The sequence below is a fragment of the Labeo rohita genome, chromosome 12, assembly GCF_022985175.1.
Source record: "Labeo rohita strain BAU-BD-2019 chromosome 12, IGBB_LRoh.1.0, whole genome shotgun sequence".
NCBI lineage: Eukaryota > Metazoa > Chordata > Actinopteri > Cypriniformes > Cyprinidae > Labeo > Labeo rohita.
The window spans coordinates 18,580,910-18,599,099 of NC_066880.1; the positions used below are offsets into that span (position 1 = coordinate 18,580,910).

Sequence of the window (18,190 nt, forward strand, 5' to 3'; positions counted from 1 at the left end):
TAAACCAGTCCCTGATTTACATATACTGCAAACCACATGGATCAAAGCCTCTTCCAGTAAGATGGACACAAAAGAGCCAAACTTACTAGAACTGTAAAACTGTCATATACTTATGGATCAAAGTCAAAGACAAGCCTTCCTTGTATTCATGATTGTTTTATATCCTAGTTTTGTAAAATTTGTAGGGCATAAACAATAAGAAGAGTTTGATAAATGTTCGTTATAATGTTAATAAGGCGGAACGAAAGAGCCCTAGTAATGTAAAACGCGCCACTCTGACCATTTATCCACTCGGATCAAAGTTCAAACGGCCGCACTGCGTGAACTTAGAGCAGATGCGTTCACTCGCTGATGAGCCTCAGTCACTAAACAGCGCTGTGAAGAACACAAGTGATTCGGTTTAAATCCAGATGAAACAGCGCTGACAAACAGGAGAAACACTGTGCGCAACCATACAGTCAGAAGGCTTTTTAAATATACAAATCGCCATAATTTACCATAAATTTACTGTAATAGCACTTACTGCACAGTGGTATTGTGTCAGAAATGTGGGTATTTTTGTGTCGAATTTTATATAATATTATTTATGTAGATGTATTAAATGTATTGAAGGAGGAATAATGATTTTGTGATTAAGCTATAGCGTTTATGGATTTATACAAAATGTATTTAGACTACTGTTTTCATACAAATACATAGACACAATTACATTTTTACCATGGTACTGAGGTGCGATTGTCAGGATTGTGTTCTGTTTTGTCTTGTTTTTCCTAGTGTTTTTCCCTCCTGTTTCTAGTGTTTTTTGCTTTCTTCCTTTTGTTCCCCCTTTTGCCTTTTGAGATTTGGTTTAGTCCGTGTTTCCCCCCTTAGGTTTTGTTTCTTTTGGTTTAGTCTTGCCTATATTTGTACTTCCCCTCGTTATCTCGTTTGTGACCACTCCCCTGTTTCTGTGTATATAAGGTTTGTTTGTTCCACACGGTCTGGTCGGTGATTAGTTTGTCTTCAGTTTGTTTTGCTCGTCGTTGGTTGCTGGTTCCCGTTGTTTCCCTGAGTCTGTTCCTTTGGATTGTTTATTAAAAGTGCATTGTTTGGATCTCCGCTCTCCTGCGTATCTGTTCCCGCACCCGAGCTCACGGACCCGCCAGAGCGCCCTCAAGCGACCGCTCGTACAGAGCCTGCTCATCCAGTGTCTCCGCTGGAGACGCCCAGCCCTCCAGAGTCTCCGTTGGGGTCGTCCAGCCGTCCAGAGCCCGCTCCTCAAGAGCGCCGTCCAGAGCCCGCTCCTCAAGAGCGCCGTCCAGAGCCCGCTCCTCAAGAGCGCCGTCCAGAGCCCGCTCCTCAAGAGCGCCGTCCAGAGCCCGCTCCACTTCCTGAGTCAAGTCACGCCACAGCGGGTCTTCACGAGCCTAATACAGAGATCCTGCCATCCGCAGTTGCTCTTCCCCTAATGGCGGTGGCTATTTGGTGTGTGTGGGCGGCACACTGTGCTCCCGAGGTCACGTCGGCTCACAAGTTCGTCACTGAGAGCCCGTCTGGGCCCAAGGCCCCCTCCGCCAGAGAAGCCGCGCCCATGCCCCCAGAGGTGTCAGCCACGGCTGTAGATCCTCCAAGGGAGGCGGCGTCCCTCAACAACCTTTCTGCTTCTCCCCCTATTCAGTCTTCCTCCTCTATCACTGCTTTCCCCAGGTCCCAGGCCAGAACGCGGTTTCCTGCTCCGCTCCAGCTCCCGCCTGGTCTCAGGCCTGCTCCAGAGTTCCTGTCTGGTCTCAAGTCCCCTCCAGAGTCTTACTCCCCTGTTCAGCCTTGGCCTCCTGAACTGTTTACCCGGCCATGGCTTCCCGAACCTCCGGACCCGCCATGGCCACAAGGACTGTGTGCTCGGCCATGGCTCTCTGAATCCCCAGACCCGCCATGGCCAAATGAACTGTGTGCTCGGCCATGGCTCCCGGAACTCCCAGACCCGCCATGGCCGCCTGGACTATACCCTTGGCCATGGCTCCCGGAACTCCCAGACCCACCATGGCCGCCTGGACTATACCCTTGGCCATGGCTCCCTGAACTCCCAGACCCGCCATGGTCCCTGGACCCACCCTGGAGGCACCACCCTGCTTCCCCCGTGTCCGCCTGGCACAGCCTCCAGGGCGGGTCCAGGGACCATGGCGGGTCTGGGAGTTCAGGGAGCCATGGCCAAGGGTATAGTCCAGGCGGCCATGGTGGGTCTGGGAGTTCCGGGAGCCATGGCCAAGGGTATAGTCCAGGCGGCCATGGCGGGTCTGGGAGTTCCGGGAGCCATGGCCGAGCACACAGTTCATTTGGCCATGGCGGGTCTGGGGATTCAGAGAGCCATGGCCGAGCACACAGTCCTTGTGGCCATGGCGGGTCCGGAGGTTCGGGAAGCCATGGCCGGGTAAACAGTTCAGGAGGCCAAGGCTGAACAGGGGAGTAACACCTCCCATGGCACGCAAGATGGCTGCCGCCACGCCAGAGTCTGCACGCAAGATGGCTGCCGCCACGCCAGAGTCTGCACGCAAGATGGCTGCCGCCACGCCAGAGTCTGCGCGCCCTCCAGAGTCTGCGCGCCCTCCTGAGTCTGCGCGCCCTCCTGAGTCTGCGCGCCCTCCTGAGTCTGCGCGCCCTCCTGAGTCTGCGCGCCCTCCTGAGTCTGCGCGCCCTCCTGAGTCTGCGCGCCCTCCTGAGTCTGCGCGCCCTCCTGAGTCTGCGCGCCCTCCTGAGTCTGCGCGCCCTCCTGAGTCTGCGCGCCCTCCTGAGTCTGCGCGCCCTCCTGAGTCTGCGCGCCCTCCTGAGTCTGCGCGCCCTCCTGAGTCTGCGCGCCCTCCTGAGTCTGCGCGCCCTCCTGAGTCTGCGCGCCCTCCTGAGTCTGCGCGCCCTCCTGAGTCTGCGCGCCCTCCTGAGTCTGCGCGCCCTCCTGAGTCTGCGCGCCCTCCTGAGTCTGCGCGCCCTCCTGAGTCTGCGCGCCCTCCTGAGTCTGCGCGCCCTCCTGAGTCTGCGCGCCCTCCTGAGTCGGCTCCTCCGCCCTCCTGAGTCCTGCGCGCCCTCCTGAGTCGCGCGCCCTCCTGAGCGCCGTCGCGCGCCCTCCTGCGCCCCCCTGAGTCGGCTCCTCCGTCTGCGCGCCCTCCTGAGTCTGCGCGCCCTCCTGAGTCTGCGCGCCCTCCTGCGCGCCCTCCTGAGTCGGCTCCTCCGTCAGCGCGCCCTCCTGCGCGCCCTCCTGAGTCGGCTCCTCCGTCTGCGCGCCCTCCTGAGTCTGCGCGCCCTCCTGCGCGCCCTCCTGAGTCGGCTCCTCCGTCAGCGCGCCCTCCTGAGTCGGCTCCTCCGTCAGCGCGCCCTCCTGAGTCGGCTCCTCCGTCAGCGCGCCCTCCTGCGCGCCCTCCTGAGTCGGCTCCTCCGTCAGCGCGCCCTCCTGAGTCGGCTCCTCCGTCAGCGCGCCCTCCTGAGTCGGCTCCTCCGTCAGCGCGCCCTCCTGCGCGCCCTCCTGAGTCGGCTCCTCCGTCAGCGCGCCCTCCTGCGCGCCCTCCTGAGTCGGCTCCTCCGTCAGCGCGCCCTCCTGAGTCGGCTCCTCCGTCAGCGCGCCCTCCTGCGCGCCCTCCTGAGTCGGCTCCTCCTTTAGCTCGCCCTCCTGAGTCAGCACCTCATCCAGCGCTCCCTATAAATTCCCCCAAGAAAATTTTGGGGGGGGGCTACTCCCCTGTTCAGCCTTGGCCTCCTGAACTGTTTACCCGGCCATGGCTTCCCGAACCTCCGGACCCGCCATGGCCACAAGGACTGTGTGCTCGGCCATGGCTCTCTGAATCCCCAGACCCGCCATGGCCAAATGAACTGTGTGCTCGGCCATGGCTCCCGGAACTCCCAGACCCGCCATGGCCGCCTGGACTATACCCTTGGCCATGGCTCCCGGAACTCCCAGACCCACCATGGCCGCCTGGACTATACCCTTGGCCATGGCTCCCTGAACTCCCAGACCCGCCATGGTCCCTGGACCCACCCTGGAGGCACCACCCTGCTTCCCCCGTGTCCGCCTGGCACAGCCTCCAGGGCGCCCACCCTCCCACCCATTTGTGTATAGTTACGGCGCGAGTCGCGCCTTAGGGGAGGGGGGGGTAATGTCAGGATTGTGTTCTGTTTTGTCTTGTTTTTCCTAGTGTTTTTCCCTCCTGTTTCTAGTGTTTTTTGCTTTCTTCCTTTTGTTCCCCCTTTTGCCTTTTGAGATTTGGTTTAGTCCGTGTTTCCCCCCTTAGGTTTTGTTTCTTTTGGTTTAGTCTTGCCTATATTTGTACTTCCCCTCGTTATCTCGTTTGTGACCACTCCCCTGTTTCTGTGTATATAAGGTTTGTTTGTTCCACACGGTCTGGTCGGTGATTAGTTTGTCTTCAGTTTGTTTTGCTCGTCGTTGGTTGCTGGTTCCCGTTGTTTCCCTGAGTCTGTTCCTTTGGATTGTTTATTAAAAGTGCATTGTTTGGATCTCCGCTCTCCTGCGTATCTGTTCCCGCACACGACGTCAAGCGTGACAGCGATATTTGTGGTTTTAACTGTTATTATCATGATTTAAATGTACTACGGAAGAACATGGTTAATTAAAAATAAATAAATAAATAAAAACTCCATCAGTCAGAATAATTAAATTTCACAATATAAAATGAGATTGCTACGATTTTTACACGTATTACTGATTTTGACAATGAACGTAAATCTACATCTGCATCATAACTTAAGCTACTATCAAATGTGTATTTCTAAGAGACAAAAAAAAATGTGATATAATTATTAATAATAAAATCAGGCACCACAAACCTGTTTCTTGATTTGAAATAATATTACTCATTAAAAAAAATTAAGAAATTATTTTTTTCTATGAAGTTATTTATTTTGTAAAGGAAAAATGACTGGGAAAAGTGTAAAGAATTCAAAAAACATGAAGTGTTTGTCATGTTCTGACCATAAAGAATAGTTTAAACCCACAATTAACCATCTGGTTTTTACAACTTTCACACAAAAATTTGCCTTTAAACTGGAAAGAAATAAAAATTTGACATTTATTGTGATAATTATCAATATCGACTGATATGAAAAAAATATGTTGTTAAAATATATACATTAAGATTTGGGGAGGTGCACCACATGACATTTTACAATTACAATAATTTTACAGCTAATATTATATTTAGATTTCTTAGGGATGTTGGACCAAACAGTTCCCATTGAACTTCCATTCTATGGACAAAAAATACAATGGAAGTCAATAGGAACCAAAATCGTTTGGATATCAAAATTCTTAAAAATATGTTCTTTTGTATTCTGGAGGAAAAAAATACAGGTTTGTAATGGCATGAGGGTGAGTAAATGATGTCAGTTTTGTCATTTTTGGGTGGACAATCCCTTCACTGTATGTATAAAATGCATTTTTAATACACATTTTTAGACATGTCTTTGATCCATATAACAAATCAGAGAGTAATGCCATGTGCAATAGTCTTCTCTTTGTACGTTTTTAAAAATAACCTGTCTGGGCTCCATTAACTGACTCCTGTCTGCCAAGAGCTTGACTTTGGGATATAATTCAAAGAATGCCGTCTGTGTTCACATTGCAGTTCCAATGAGTCCAACACACCCAATTAATAGACAACTAAGTGGTTGCTTTCCTTTATACTGCACAGTCCCAGCTTCCATTAACATGTAACGACATGCAACACAAACAGGCTAAGCCTTGCTCCAGCATTACACTGCAGAACGTGAATAGTGCTCACATCTTTTAACCATACAGTTCCTTTTCAAAGGAAAGCACAAGAATGATAATGAGAATCTTTAGCACTGCAGATGGGCAAATGGTGTTGTATTAAGGGCTATTTGAGAACTGCGGGTGCTTCGTCGCCTTTGTCTGAGAAGGGGCTGCTTTCACAATAGTGCTCATTATGAGGCATCTTCACGCTGTGAATTTGACATGAACACTTCCTCTGTTGGATCACACTGTATGAAAATAAAATGTTAATTGTACGCAGATGGTGCGCGGGTTTGAAAAGAAAATAGACAATTAAATGAAAATTTCAAACATCTGATATTCAAGATCAAATAAAGACACACGGGTCTCAAATCACATGAAAGCCAAATCATTTCCCCCCAAAAGACTTCAGACTCTGCAAAGGTTTTAACAGAAAGATGTGATTATTTCTGTAGGAATTAGTAGAAATTCTTCCCTATATGAACAGGAAAGCTTCAAATCTTACAGGTCAAGAAGCAGCAGGCTGTCAAAAGCTTAAAATAACATTGGACTCCATTTATGAGACCACAGCTTTTTAAAGTTTGTCATATTTATGAGTATGTGCGCTAAAAACCTGTTTGATTATGATGTGTTTTTGCAGTTGGGTGTTTTTGGACAGGCTATTCACTGCTAATAAACTGTAGATTAATGTGATTTGTCTATGAATGTAACTGTTAAGCTTCATACTACAAAGAATTCTTATTACTGGCAGTAACACCAAAAGGATGCTTTCAAAAAAGCTCTTATATTAATCCCACAATATTTATGGAGGGAAAAACTAGATCGGTTCCAAACTACATATTTCCAGTTCAACCACTCAGGTAAAACGCAAGAGCTCATGGAAAAAGACACTGTGAATGTCTCTGAGGTAATTGCATCTATCCTTCAAGATTTTCCTTTTTGATGCATCAACTTGACTAAAGAATCTGCAGGAACAGCTAAAATTTAATTTGAAATTTAAGATTTACAGTAAATAGAGTATGGGAATGTGACGTCAGCAAAGCACGGCATTCTGGGACTTTCGGACACGGACACTACAGTCTAGACTGGGTAATAGTGGAGGTAGATGTTAAAATTTATATTGTACATTTAAAAACAGATTAGAATGGAGAACGCTTGGTGTGACATAAACTGCCATATCTGCCGTCATGACCGGAGTGGAAAACGAATCTAAAATGATGCGCGATTTTATGCTTTTCAGCTTGAAACAACACAATCGCGAAAGCGGCTCAATGAAAATAAACAACTTCAAAATCTGGCTTTGTAGTTTGTGTTTAATATTAATTACAGATTCATAATTTCCGATCCACATGAATTTGTAAGTGCTCACGCTATAATTAACACGTTTGGAAATGTAATTTAATCTGTGATATGACTCGTTGCGATCACTGTCTTTGTTCATAAAGCAGCTCATCTGATTTACTGTTCAGCAGCTCTTTGTAAGAAATCATGTATTTGTTTAATTTAAGTCCAGTAAAAATTATTGCACTTCATCCCTAATGAAATTATATGATTATATACATCAGTGTTTACTTTATTTAGGAATATTCATTCATGGATTTGCGCTATGCCACCACCTGCATCGTCTTCACACACAAACTAAACTTACTAGAGAAGGGTGACATATATACCTCTTTAAATAAATGCAATTTAAATTCATATCTTGCACACTTTAATGCTCGTTGAATGGAACATATACGCTGTCTTCGAACTGTAATAATCAGGGCGGAATATTTCAAGTTCGCAGGGCACTTACTTTTGAATAGAACAGACATCTGAGATGCACAAAATGTGCAGAGCGGTGGTTCACTTACATGATCAACTGGCTGAGATCAAGCTATGGTGTGTTTATTTTATCTGCCAGATATATCAGTGCCAACTAATTATTAAAAACTGCAAAAGAGAAATTAATTTAGTCCTGTGTGTGATACAGTAGAAGGCGGCCGTGTGATTTCTGTGAGTGTGTATGTGTCGTGTTCTGGCCACACGACTGAATGCTCGAATGAACGCAATGGATTCCAATATTAGTACATTTATTCTAAGCAAGTGCAAGCAGCTCTTAAAAATATTAATCGTTTTTTTCTTCTGGTGATTTGTACTTATTGTCATTGTACGCTATTTAGCGTGTCCTAAAATATTGCGGCGACTACCCAGAATGCAGTGCGCCGTGACGTAGATTTGCATGCTCTATAACAACTTAAGTTAAGCGCATAAAGCTATAATAGAGGGATAGTTCACCCAAAAATTAATATTAGTTAAAACTTACTAAATTCATCACATAATGTATGTGTGCACTCCGGTGTTTTGTTTGCTTTTTGCTATACACTTGATAATGTTAAAGGAGAAGTCCACTTCCAGAACAACAATTAACAGATAATGTATTCACCCCCTTGTCATCCAAGATGTTCATGTCTTTATATCTTCAGTCGTAAAGAAATTATGTTTTTTGAGGAAAACATTTCAGGATTGTTCTCCATATAATGGACTGATAAGGTGTCCCGAGTTTGAACTTCCAAAATGCAGTTTAAATGCAGATACGAACAATCCCAAATACGGTTGTAAACGATCCCAGCCGAGGAAGAAGGGTCTTATCTAGCGAAATGATCGGTTATTTTAATAACAATACTACGATTTAAATACTGTTTAATGTCAAACTCTCATCTTGTCTTGCTCTCCCTGAACTCTGTGTATTCAGGCTCAAGACAGGGGTATGTCAAAAAAAGACTGTTTTCTCCCTCAACTTCAAAATCGTCCTATATCGCTGTTTTACCTTTTTTGTTAAGTGATCTTCTTTGCAAGTTCACTTTGCAAAGACTGGGTCAGTACTTCTACAGCAATGTAGGATGATTTTGAAATGATTTTTGAAGTTGCGGGAGAAAATACGGTCTGAGTTTTTCGACATACCCTAACTGTCTTGAGCCAGAATACACAGTTCAGGGAGTAAGTAAAACAAGAGGAGTGTTTGCAAATAAAAAGTATTTAAATTGTATTTTAAATAGATAAGACCTTCTTCTTTGGCTGGGATCTTTTACAACCACATTCGGGATCGTTTGAAGCCACATTTAAACTGCATTTTGGAAGTTCAAACTCGAGGCACCATAGCAGTCCATTATAAGAAGAAGAATCCTGAAATGTTTTCCTCAAAAAACACAATTTCTTTACAACTGAAGAAAAAAAGACATGAACATCTTGGATGACAAGGGGGTGAGTACATTATATGAAAATTGTTGTTCTGGAAGTGGACTTCTTTAAATCGCACATCGTTAAAACAACAATTACGATATTATCGCAGACGATATATATCGCACACCCACAGTATATTCTATTCTCGTAAGAACAAAGTTTTGTTTACAGCTCTCCTATTGGCTGATATCGAAATCCTCAGACATTTTTCGTTTACAGATCCTTGTTTTGTACTTCTAATTCATGACCATCTAATTTGCAGTCATCATCGCTGAAACGGCACTCTTGTGTATGCTATTTGGAGTACTTTTTATGATGGATGGATGCACTTTATTGGACTTCAAAATATCAACATCCACTCATTATAAAGCTTTGAAGAGCCATGACATTTTTTTTAAATAACTCCAATTGTATTCATCTAAAAGAAAGATGTCATATACACTTAGGATGGCTTGAGGGTGAGTAAATCACGAGATAATTTTCATTTTGGGTAATTATCCCTTTAAAAATCTGACTAAAAGCTATTATGATGCTTTTTGTCCTTTTTGGAGTTTGACAGCCCCTGGTTCCAATCCACTTTCAATGTATGGAAAAAGCAGCTCAGACAACCTGCTAAACATTTCCTTATGTGTTTCACAGGAGAAAAAAATATATAAACGTTTGGAACAACATGAGGGTGAATAAATGATGACAGAATTGTCATTTACAGGGGAGATTTAAAGCCTCAGTAACACATAAACAGCCATCTGTTTCTTTACCATTCACACTTACAACAAAATCTAGAAGCCAAAAAGTGCGTGTGGGGCTTCAAGTGTAAAGATTGGCTTTGCTTCACTGAGCAATTTTTTTTTTTTATTAAAAAAGAACCATTACGCCAAATGATCAGATATAATCAGGTCATTGACAAGAGCCTAAAAGCCTCAGCAACATATGATGACGCACAGACTGCCTGAGAGCTGATGAACTTGTCCTACCACGTGGTGTCCTATTGCCCAGACACAACCCATGTCTCTGCTGCTCCACCCAACTACACAAAGGCAATTGGGATTATAAACCCTGAGCTCGTTCAGGATAAACTTAAATCTTCATAGTTTTCCTTCTGCAAGGCAAAGTGGAAAATAAATCAGCTTGCAATAACAATAAAATTACAGTCAAATCCTTTTCCCTATGCTAGCATGAGGCCTAGAGATGCACTAATTAATACAAATGTAGCATCCTTTCAAAAGCGCCTATAACAGGACAACGGACAGAGACTGGATGGGGCCTGCGGTTTTCTGACAGGACCTGCAGGATTGAGAGAGACACGGAGGAGCAGAAAAAAGCTGGTTATGCACACATGGGGTTTACCCGCCACAGTCTGCTCTTTCTTCCAAAATCAGCAGCCGGGAAACAGAGAAAGCAAGAAAGAATGAAAGAATTAAGGTAAAAAAATATCACGAATCAAGGTAATTTGATTCTCTGTGAGAGCTGGGTCATCAGTTTTAATTTAATTTCCATTTCTTTTTGTTATAATGTCATTTTCTCTTTTGGTGAACATCCAACAAATCCCAGATCTACTTTTTCATCTCTTAATTTCCACACACAATACCCTGGTGCTCAATTAACCTCACTGAAAAGAACTGACCATATTCTGCACATGGCTGACTGACAGGCCTTTTGCAAAATCAAAGCAAACATTAATACTCCATGGTCTCATAAAAATCTGCTGACAAAGTAATAATCCAAATAAGATCTGTTCAAAGGTGTTGGGAATCTAATTTACTGAATGGATTGCTCAAAAGGAATTTGGAAGTGAATGCACTCCCTGTGATCTGACAGCTCTTATGTCTCACTTTATTGTATGATGTTTGGGATAAGTCTGAACTAGTCTATACTTCCTGAAAGCAATGCTGCAAGAAAACTTTTTTTCTACTTGCAACCATGTTGCACACCCAAAAAAGTATGAACACAAATACGTTAAATAAAATATCAAACCAAATGGTATTTATTTTAAGGACAACCAGCTTAAGCACTCTATTTATATATATATAAATATAAATATATTTAAGTGGCTTAAATATCCAAATATTTGGGTGGGGTAGCGTACACTACTGTAAACGTTTTGGAGTAGTACGGTTTCATTAAGTTTTTGAAAGAACTCTCTTGCGCTCACCAAAGATGTAAACTTGTTTTTAAATTAAATAATTACAATTTAAAATAGCAGTTTTCTATTTTATTACATTTTAAACTCCTGTGATGGCAAAGCTGAATTACTCCAGTCTTCAGTGTCACATGATCCATCATAAATCATTACAATATACTGATTTGGTGAAAAAAAAAAAAATGTTGAAAATGGATGTGCTGCTAAATATTTTTATTATATCTTTTTTTTTAATCTATAATTACAAATAAATTAATCTTTAATTTAAAAAAAAATTAATTATCTTTAATCCTAATATTTTTAAAACTCTTTTTTCCATTTTCAATGCTTTGATAAATAACGAAAGTTCAAAAAGAACAGCGTTCATTTGAAACAGAAATATTCTATACCATTATACATATACATACAATATTATTATTGTCACTTTTGTTTTTTCAAAGATTTATTTTGTTGCTTTTTGTCTGTATTAGGACAGGACAGACAGGAGACAAAGTGGGAGAGAGAGGGGGGATGGGTTCGGGAAAGGTCCACGGACTCGCAACGGCGCTATATATCAGTGCACTGCCCACAAGGCTATTGGCATCGACAAAGATTTATTTTTGGCCTTTTTGCCTTTTATTTGATAGGACAGTATGTGTCTAACAGGAAGAGAAATTAAAGAGAGAGAGAGGGGGGTCGGGATCAGGAAAGGTCCACAAGCTGGGATTCGAACTCGGGACGCGCTTAGTGCAACAGTGTTATATGTCGGCACGCTGCCATGTATTTTTGGCGTTTTGCCTTTTTTATGATAGGACAATGTAGCGCTGACAGGAAACAAAGTGAGAGAGAGAGGAGGGTGGGATTGGGAAAAGTCTGTGAAGCTGGGATCTAACTCAGGATGCCCGCAGCATAACTGTGCTATATGTCGGCATGCTGCCACGAGGCACCGAAAGATTTATTTTTGGCTTTTGCCTTTATTATGATAGGACAGTGTTCAGGCTGACAGGAAACAAAGTGGGAGAAAGAGGGGGGATGGGGTCGGGAAAGATCCGTGAACCAGGACTCGAACTTGGGACCCCTGTAGTGCAACAGCGCTATATGTCGACATCGTGCCACAAGGCTATCAGCGCTGGAAGATTTATTTTGGGTGTTTTTGCCTTTATTATGACAGGACAGTGTAGAGCTGACAGGAAGCAAAGTGGCACAGAGAGAGGGGCGTGGGATCGGGAAAGGTCCGCAAGCCGGGATTCGAACTCGGGACACCCGTAGCGTAACAGCAGTATATGAAGCATGCTGCCACAAGGAAGATTTATTTTGAGTGTTTTTGCCTATTATGATAGGACAGTGTACAGGCTGACAGAAAACTAGTTGGGATAGAGAAAGCAGGGAAGGTACTGGGAAAGGTCCGCAAGCCAGGACTCAAACTCAGGACGCCCAAAACACAAAGGCGCTACAGTATATGTCAGCGTGCTGCCCACAAGGCTATTGGCACAGACAAAGATTTATTTTTGCCCTTATTGCCTTTATTTTGATAGGACAGTACATTTCTGACAGGAAGCAAAGTGAGAGAGAGAGAAAGGGAAAGGTCCACGAGCTTGGACTTGAACTCGGGACGCCCGCAGCGCAACAGCACTATATGTCGTCACGCTGCCACGAGGCAATCAACACTGGTTAGTGTTATTTTTGCCATTTTTACCTTTATTATGATAGGACAGTGTACAGGAAACTAAGTGGGAGAGAGAAAGGGGGGGAAGGTATTGGGAAAGGTCTGCGAGCCGGGACTCAAACTCTGGACACCTGAAACACGAAAGGCGCTACAGTATATGTCGGCACGCTGCCTGGCAAAGATTTATTTTTGCCCTTTTTGCCTTTATTTTGAAAGGACAGTAAGTTTCTGACAGGAAGTGAAGTGAGAGAGAGAGAGAGAGAGAGAGAGAGAAAGGGGGCGGGATCAGGAAAGGTCCACGAGCAGGGATTCGTACTCGGGACGCCCATAGTGCAATAGCATCATATGTTGGCACGCTGTTGGTGCCATAAGATTTACTTTTGCCGTTTTTTGCCTTTATTATGATAGCACAGTGTAGTGCTGACAGGAAGCAAAGTGGGGGAGGGGGGATAGGATAAGGCCCGTGAGCCGGGATTTGAACTCGGACACCTGTAGCGCAATAGCGGTATGTTGACGCACTGCCCACAAGGCTATCAGCATCAACCTTATTTCTGTCACTTTTAATCAATATAATGCATTCTTGCTGAATAAAAATATTAATTTCTTTAAAAAAAAAACTTAATGACACCAGACCTCTGAACGATAGTGTATATGATGGCATACTGTCAGTGCTGTCCGGTTGCAAATCAGTTGCAAAACTGTTGTGTACACTGATTACCAAACACCTAGGGATGAAACTGGAATCTTGAAATATTAAAAAGCATAAGCAATAATATGATCTTGTGTAAGGAAGATGTGTAACAACTTTACATCACCCCAAGGGAGATGTATGACAGTCTACTGGAATAAAGCCATATACAGTCTGCTGTGATTTCATAATACAACACCTGTGTTCATCCGATGGTGACAAGCTTTTACTAAATTGAGAGACGCTAGGCTATGCTAAAGTGTGTGGATCCAAATCACCCAAGCTTATGATAAATCCACAAATGGGATCATAGTACTCGCACACAACAGACTCATCTCGGGTCAGAACAGAGGAGTTTACCTCACACTGTAGCATCTCTAAAAAAGCTTTAGCAGCCAAAAATGCCACTGACATGTATTTTTTGCAGAACATGAAAACTAAAAAGGCCAAGCTCGATATAGAAGTAAATGGCCATATTTATGCAAATCTATGATGTATTAAATGAGATTCAGTGAGTATTGTAGTCACCAGATGGCTGAAAGTTGGCCCATCATCTTTTCACAAAAATCTGCACGCAGCATGCTGTCTCTGTGTGTCCACTATTGAATAATTAATGTTTTTTTAATCAAGCATTTTAATTGTCAGGTACAACAACATGTTGTAAGTGACCTCACTGAGGTCCACTACGGGAAATTGTACCTGTTATCTTCACCAGGAAACCTAGCTCCTGTCCATATACACCGCTAATGACTCAGACCTCAGACCTCAGTACTGAGGGATGTGTTTCTGTATTCCCTGGGCTACACTTTCACCTTCATGGCCACTTTAAAAGCATCCATGAGCTAAATACTCAGTGCTGCTGGTAAGACAGTAAAAGACAGTCAGTAAAATAGAAGTGAGAATGAATTCATGTGGAAAAAGCTTTCCAAGTCCTCTAATTCTTTCCAGTGCTATTTTTAAAAGTATGCCTTTGATTTGTATCCACTTAAATAAATGAAACAATGACCAGTTTCAGGGAAGTCAGATGTTTCAACTGACTTTGCATGTGCACCTTGCACATTCCTGCAGCTGTAACCACTAAAATTTGATGCAGCTTTCATAAACAGTCAGTTTCTGTTCTGTGTTAATTCATAGTTTACACTGAGGAATTCAGTGGCTAGAAATAACGGTATAGTCTGTATAGTCATTTTCTGCAATAATTTTCCAATAACTTACAACTAAACTCTAACACTAAATTATTATAAATAATTAATAATATATAATAACTTGACCCTCTAACACTAGCTCTGTATCTTTTCTACCTTTTATTCTTTTTTAGTTATTATTTAAAAAAATGAGAGCATGACAGATGACAAAATACAACAATAAAACATATTAAAATTAAAAACATATATTGCTCATATTGGTTGGCATTAGGGTTTTTCTGTAGTTTATTCTTCTGGAACATGAAGAAAAGCCCCTGACGAAGGAGAATCCATGTCCATTAAAATGACTAAAGCAGTGACACTCGTTACACTTAATCCACCAACTGCAGATTATCATGCTGCCAGATTACAGATGCATGCAATCGCTTTGCAAAACCATTTTACACAAGCACATATTTATGGACTGTGTCCAAAAACCTTGTCGGCTGCCTACCTAGACATTTTTGGGCACATTTTTGGGGTTAGAATATGTATATGATGTCTAGGTAGGCATAATCACAGTCATAACTTCAGAAAATTAATATGGTTTTTCATAATAACCTTACTAATATGATCAATATGCTGTTCTCTTTGAAAACCAGTCATTTAGGACATATTCAGCTGCAAGTGAGTTGACACACATCCTGCTCTCAAACAACAAAGATGCTGCATCTGTTACTATGGGTGCAACTTTAAAAGAACAAACGTAAAGAGACTCATTAAAATAAAGCCATACCTTCTGATGCACTTTCAGGCTTTAACCTGCGTTTAGTGTGATGCACCTTCTTCGCAGAGGAAATATAATATCAAAGCATAACTAAACAGTACGGAAGCAATGTGGTTTTACATAGTCAAGTCCTAAATCCAAAACCTGCGACAACGCTGCAAATATAAACCATGCTGCTCCCCTTGTAAATTCCCACACCGAAGCCCAGCACAGGATGGCGAGTTTCAGTCTGTAGTTCAGTTTCAGCTGTACATACACCCACACTAGCTAAAAGTAACAGAGTGGGCGGAGACTACAAAGACGTGCAGATGTCACTAACCAATCAGCTGCACTCATGGGTGTAAAACAAAAGTCGATTAATGTCTTCTTCTAGCTTAACCGCAGAAGGATGCCGAAACCGCCGTTGTGCGTCATGTATAGCATAAAACAGCAAGTGCTACATAAGAAGCAAACATACACTGCCTTGAGATAAAATTAAGATAGATAGGAAATGTTTTCCTCATCATGTACTCGTAACTGTGCCTTCATTTGAACCTCTAATATAATTTAACCACAATATAATCGAATCTATAACAGTTTTTAGGGCTTTTTAATAAAGCTATTCAGTCAAGATGTCAATTTGTAAGTCAAAATGCCATTCCCTTGATAATTTGCAATTGGTTTTTAGAATAGCCTGTGTTTTAAGAGTAAAATGAGGTCTTTTGTTGAAATTACTTGATGAGGCTTAGTTCTGGATTATTATTAATAGATCAAACGTGAATTCTGAGGCCACTTGGTTCAATGGTTTGATTCATTAAGGACTTAAACATACTTTTTATATTTTTGTTGCAGTTGCAGACCTTTTATATGGTCAACTTCTTAGCAATCTGTTTTATAAAAATCTAAATTTACTTTACTTTGCATTTTTGTACATAAATTGCTCATGTATATACAACTGCTCCAAAGGAAACCCCTTAGCTAATTGTTTTATGTTTTAAGACTACGAACTCATCAGCTGATGCACTTTCTCCATGTATTCTTGAACATATGTTCTTGAAAGTTAGTCTTAGAAGAGATCTGTGGTAACAAAGATACTGCAGAAATAGTCTATTAGAAATGACATTCATACAACTTGATATATTAGCCAACATTCTGGATATACAGAAGCATTAGTGTAAGATATCAGGCATATAGAAAGAATTATGCTATAATGTATTTGATTTTCACACTCTACTGATATCTGTGGGTCACAATTTTTTCAGTTTGACTTATTATGTGGAAAAAATACGGTAGAAATCACAGCACTTGCAGTTGCGCATGAGGGAAACTAAAGTAACTTCAACTGACAGCTTCTCGTGTCGGTGTTATTGTGCCACAATGGAATAAATGTCAATGTAATAAGAAATAAATTGTGATCTCTCATCCGTGGATCCTATGATTGCTTTTCAGAACAGATGCCCGGCTCAGCGTATTCACTATTAGGCTACTAAATGAGGCAACCCTAACAGGATTGTGCCATAGAAAATAAACTAAATGAGAGAATAATGGTGGAAATCTAGAAAGTAAAGACCAGCTATACAGGAATTCACACTCAGAAGAGCGTAATGTTGATATAGGAAAGAAAAGTAGTTTGAGAATATCAGAGCCACTGTTTATTTGGCTAGAAAACTTTAACATATGTTTCTTGGACGTAACATCTGGATGGATTTGTTTGTTTGTTTTTCCGGCAATGGTGCATGTCTTTAATTCAGACAGGTATATCAGTCCTCTTGATGAGAGGAAACAAAAGTAAACAGAGGACGACAGGACTGTCCCTAAAGAACCAGACAGTGCTGATCCCTACGTTGATTGTATCTGCATGTGGATGCATCCTCTTCCCCTTCCTGAAAATGAACAGCATTCCTCCTGCAGGATGGACAAACTTCCGGCTGGGATTTTCCAGTGCATAGGCCCAAAATCCACATTTTAGGCTTAAAGTTTACATTTCTGTTAATTCATTAAACCTAAAAACTCTTTCCTTATTAAATCTCAAAAAATAAAAGGAACTGTGGAGCAATGAAAAATACTTTTAAATGTTTAGTTCATTTTATTTGCATATGTGTATACATGGCTAATACACAATTCCCAATGGAGAGCTCTATTCTGTTCTTGGGCGCTGCAGTTGCTCCTTGTCACTCAATCTTACATTTTTGTCATGAGGTGTGGAGAGCTTTGATTCTATACACTGATATGACTGTTAAAGCAAAAAAAAAAATCAGCCTACAACCTAAAGCAGAACAAATCAGATATGCTGCTCCACATAAGGGCACATTTGCTACACAGAGAGGAAGCAGAGAAAAGGCACAGATATCTTAGGATCACCCTTGCAATGAATCAATCCCTGCATGGGGGAGCTATCAGAGATTTACTGCTCTGTGTTGATGAAGGAATGCAGGTAGAAAGAGGAGAAAGAGCGCATACATGTCATTAGCCCTATCAGCATATGGAAGACATTATGTCTTGACCTGAGATTTAACCCTGTCTGAACTCTGTGTGCTTTCTTGTTTTATGGTTCACACTCATGCGTAGTGTTATGTGCTCATATCTCAAACACACTTTCAGCACCATCCTGTTGAATCTTCTGCGCCATGGGAAAATAATTTATAATTTACCTTAAAAACACTGGCAAAATAATAACAGTAAACATATTTCTGTTGAGTTATCTTTGAGGTCAAACATACAATGCACAAGTAAAGTGCAGTCTCTGGTTCACAAATGTGTCCTGAACAGCTGAGAGAAAACATGACATTATCAAAAGCGTTAATTTGGCTTATATCATGTTAGATATAACATGCAAAGTCTGTGGTATAAAAAAACGTTGTGACAGGAAACACT

The 18,190-nt window shown here is 42.3% G+C and overlaps 1 protein-coding gene across 3 annotated transcripts in view; it reads right to left on the bottom strand.

The window, feature by feature from the left end:
- rhbdf1b (rhomboid 5 homolog 1b (Drosophila)) overlaps positions 1-15,577 on the bottom strand; it is a 50,137-nt gene extending 34,560 nt beyond the window's left edge. For all 3 annotated transcript variants that reach the window (XM_051123890.1, XM_051123887.1, XM_051123889.1), the window contains exon 1: positions 15,347-15,577. The gene's annotated coding sequence lies outside the window, so the exon portion shown is untranslated. The remainder of the gene's footprint in view (positions 1-15,346) is intronic.
- Between the last annotated feature and the right edge of the window lie 2,613 nt (positions 15,578-18,190).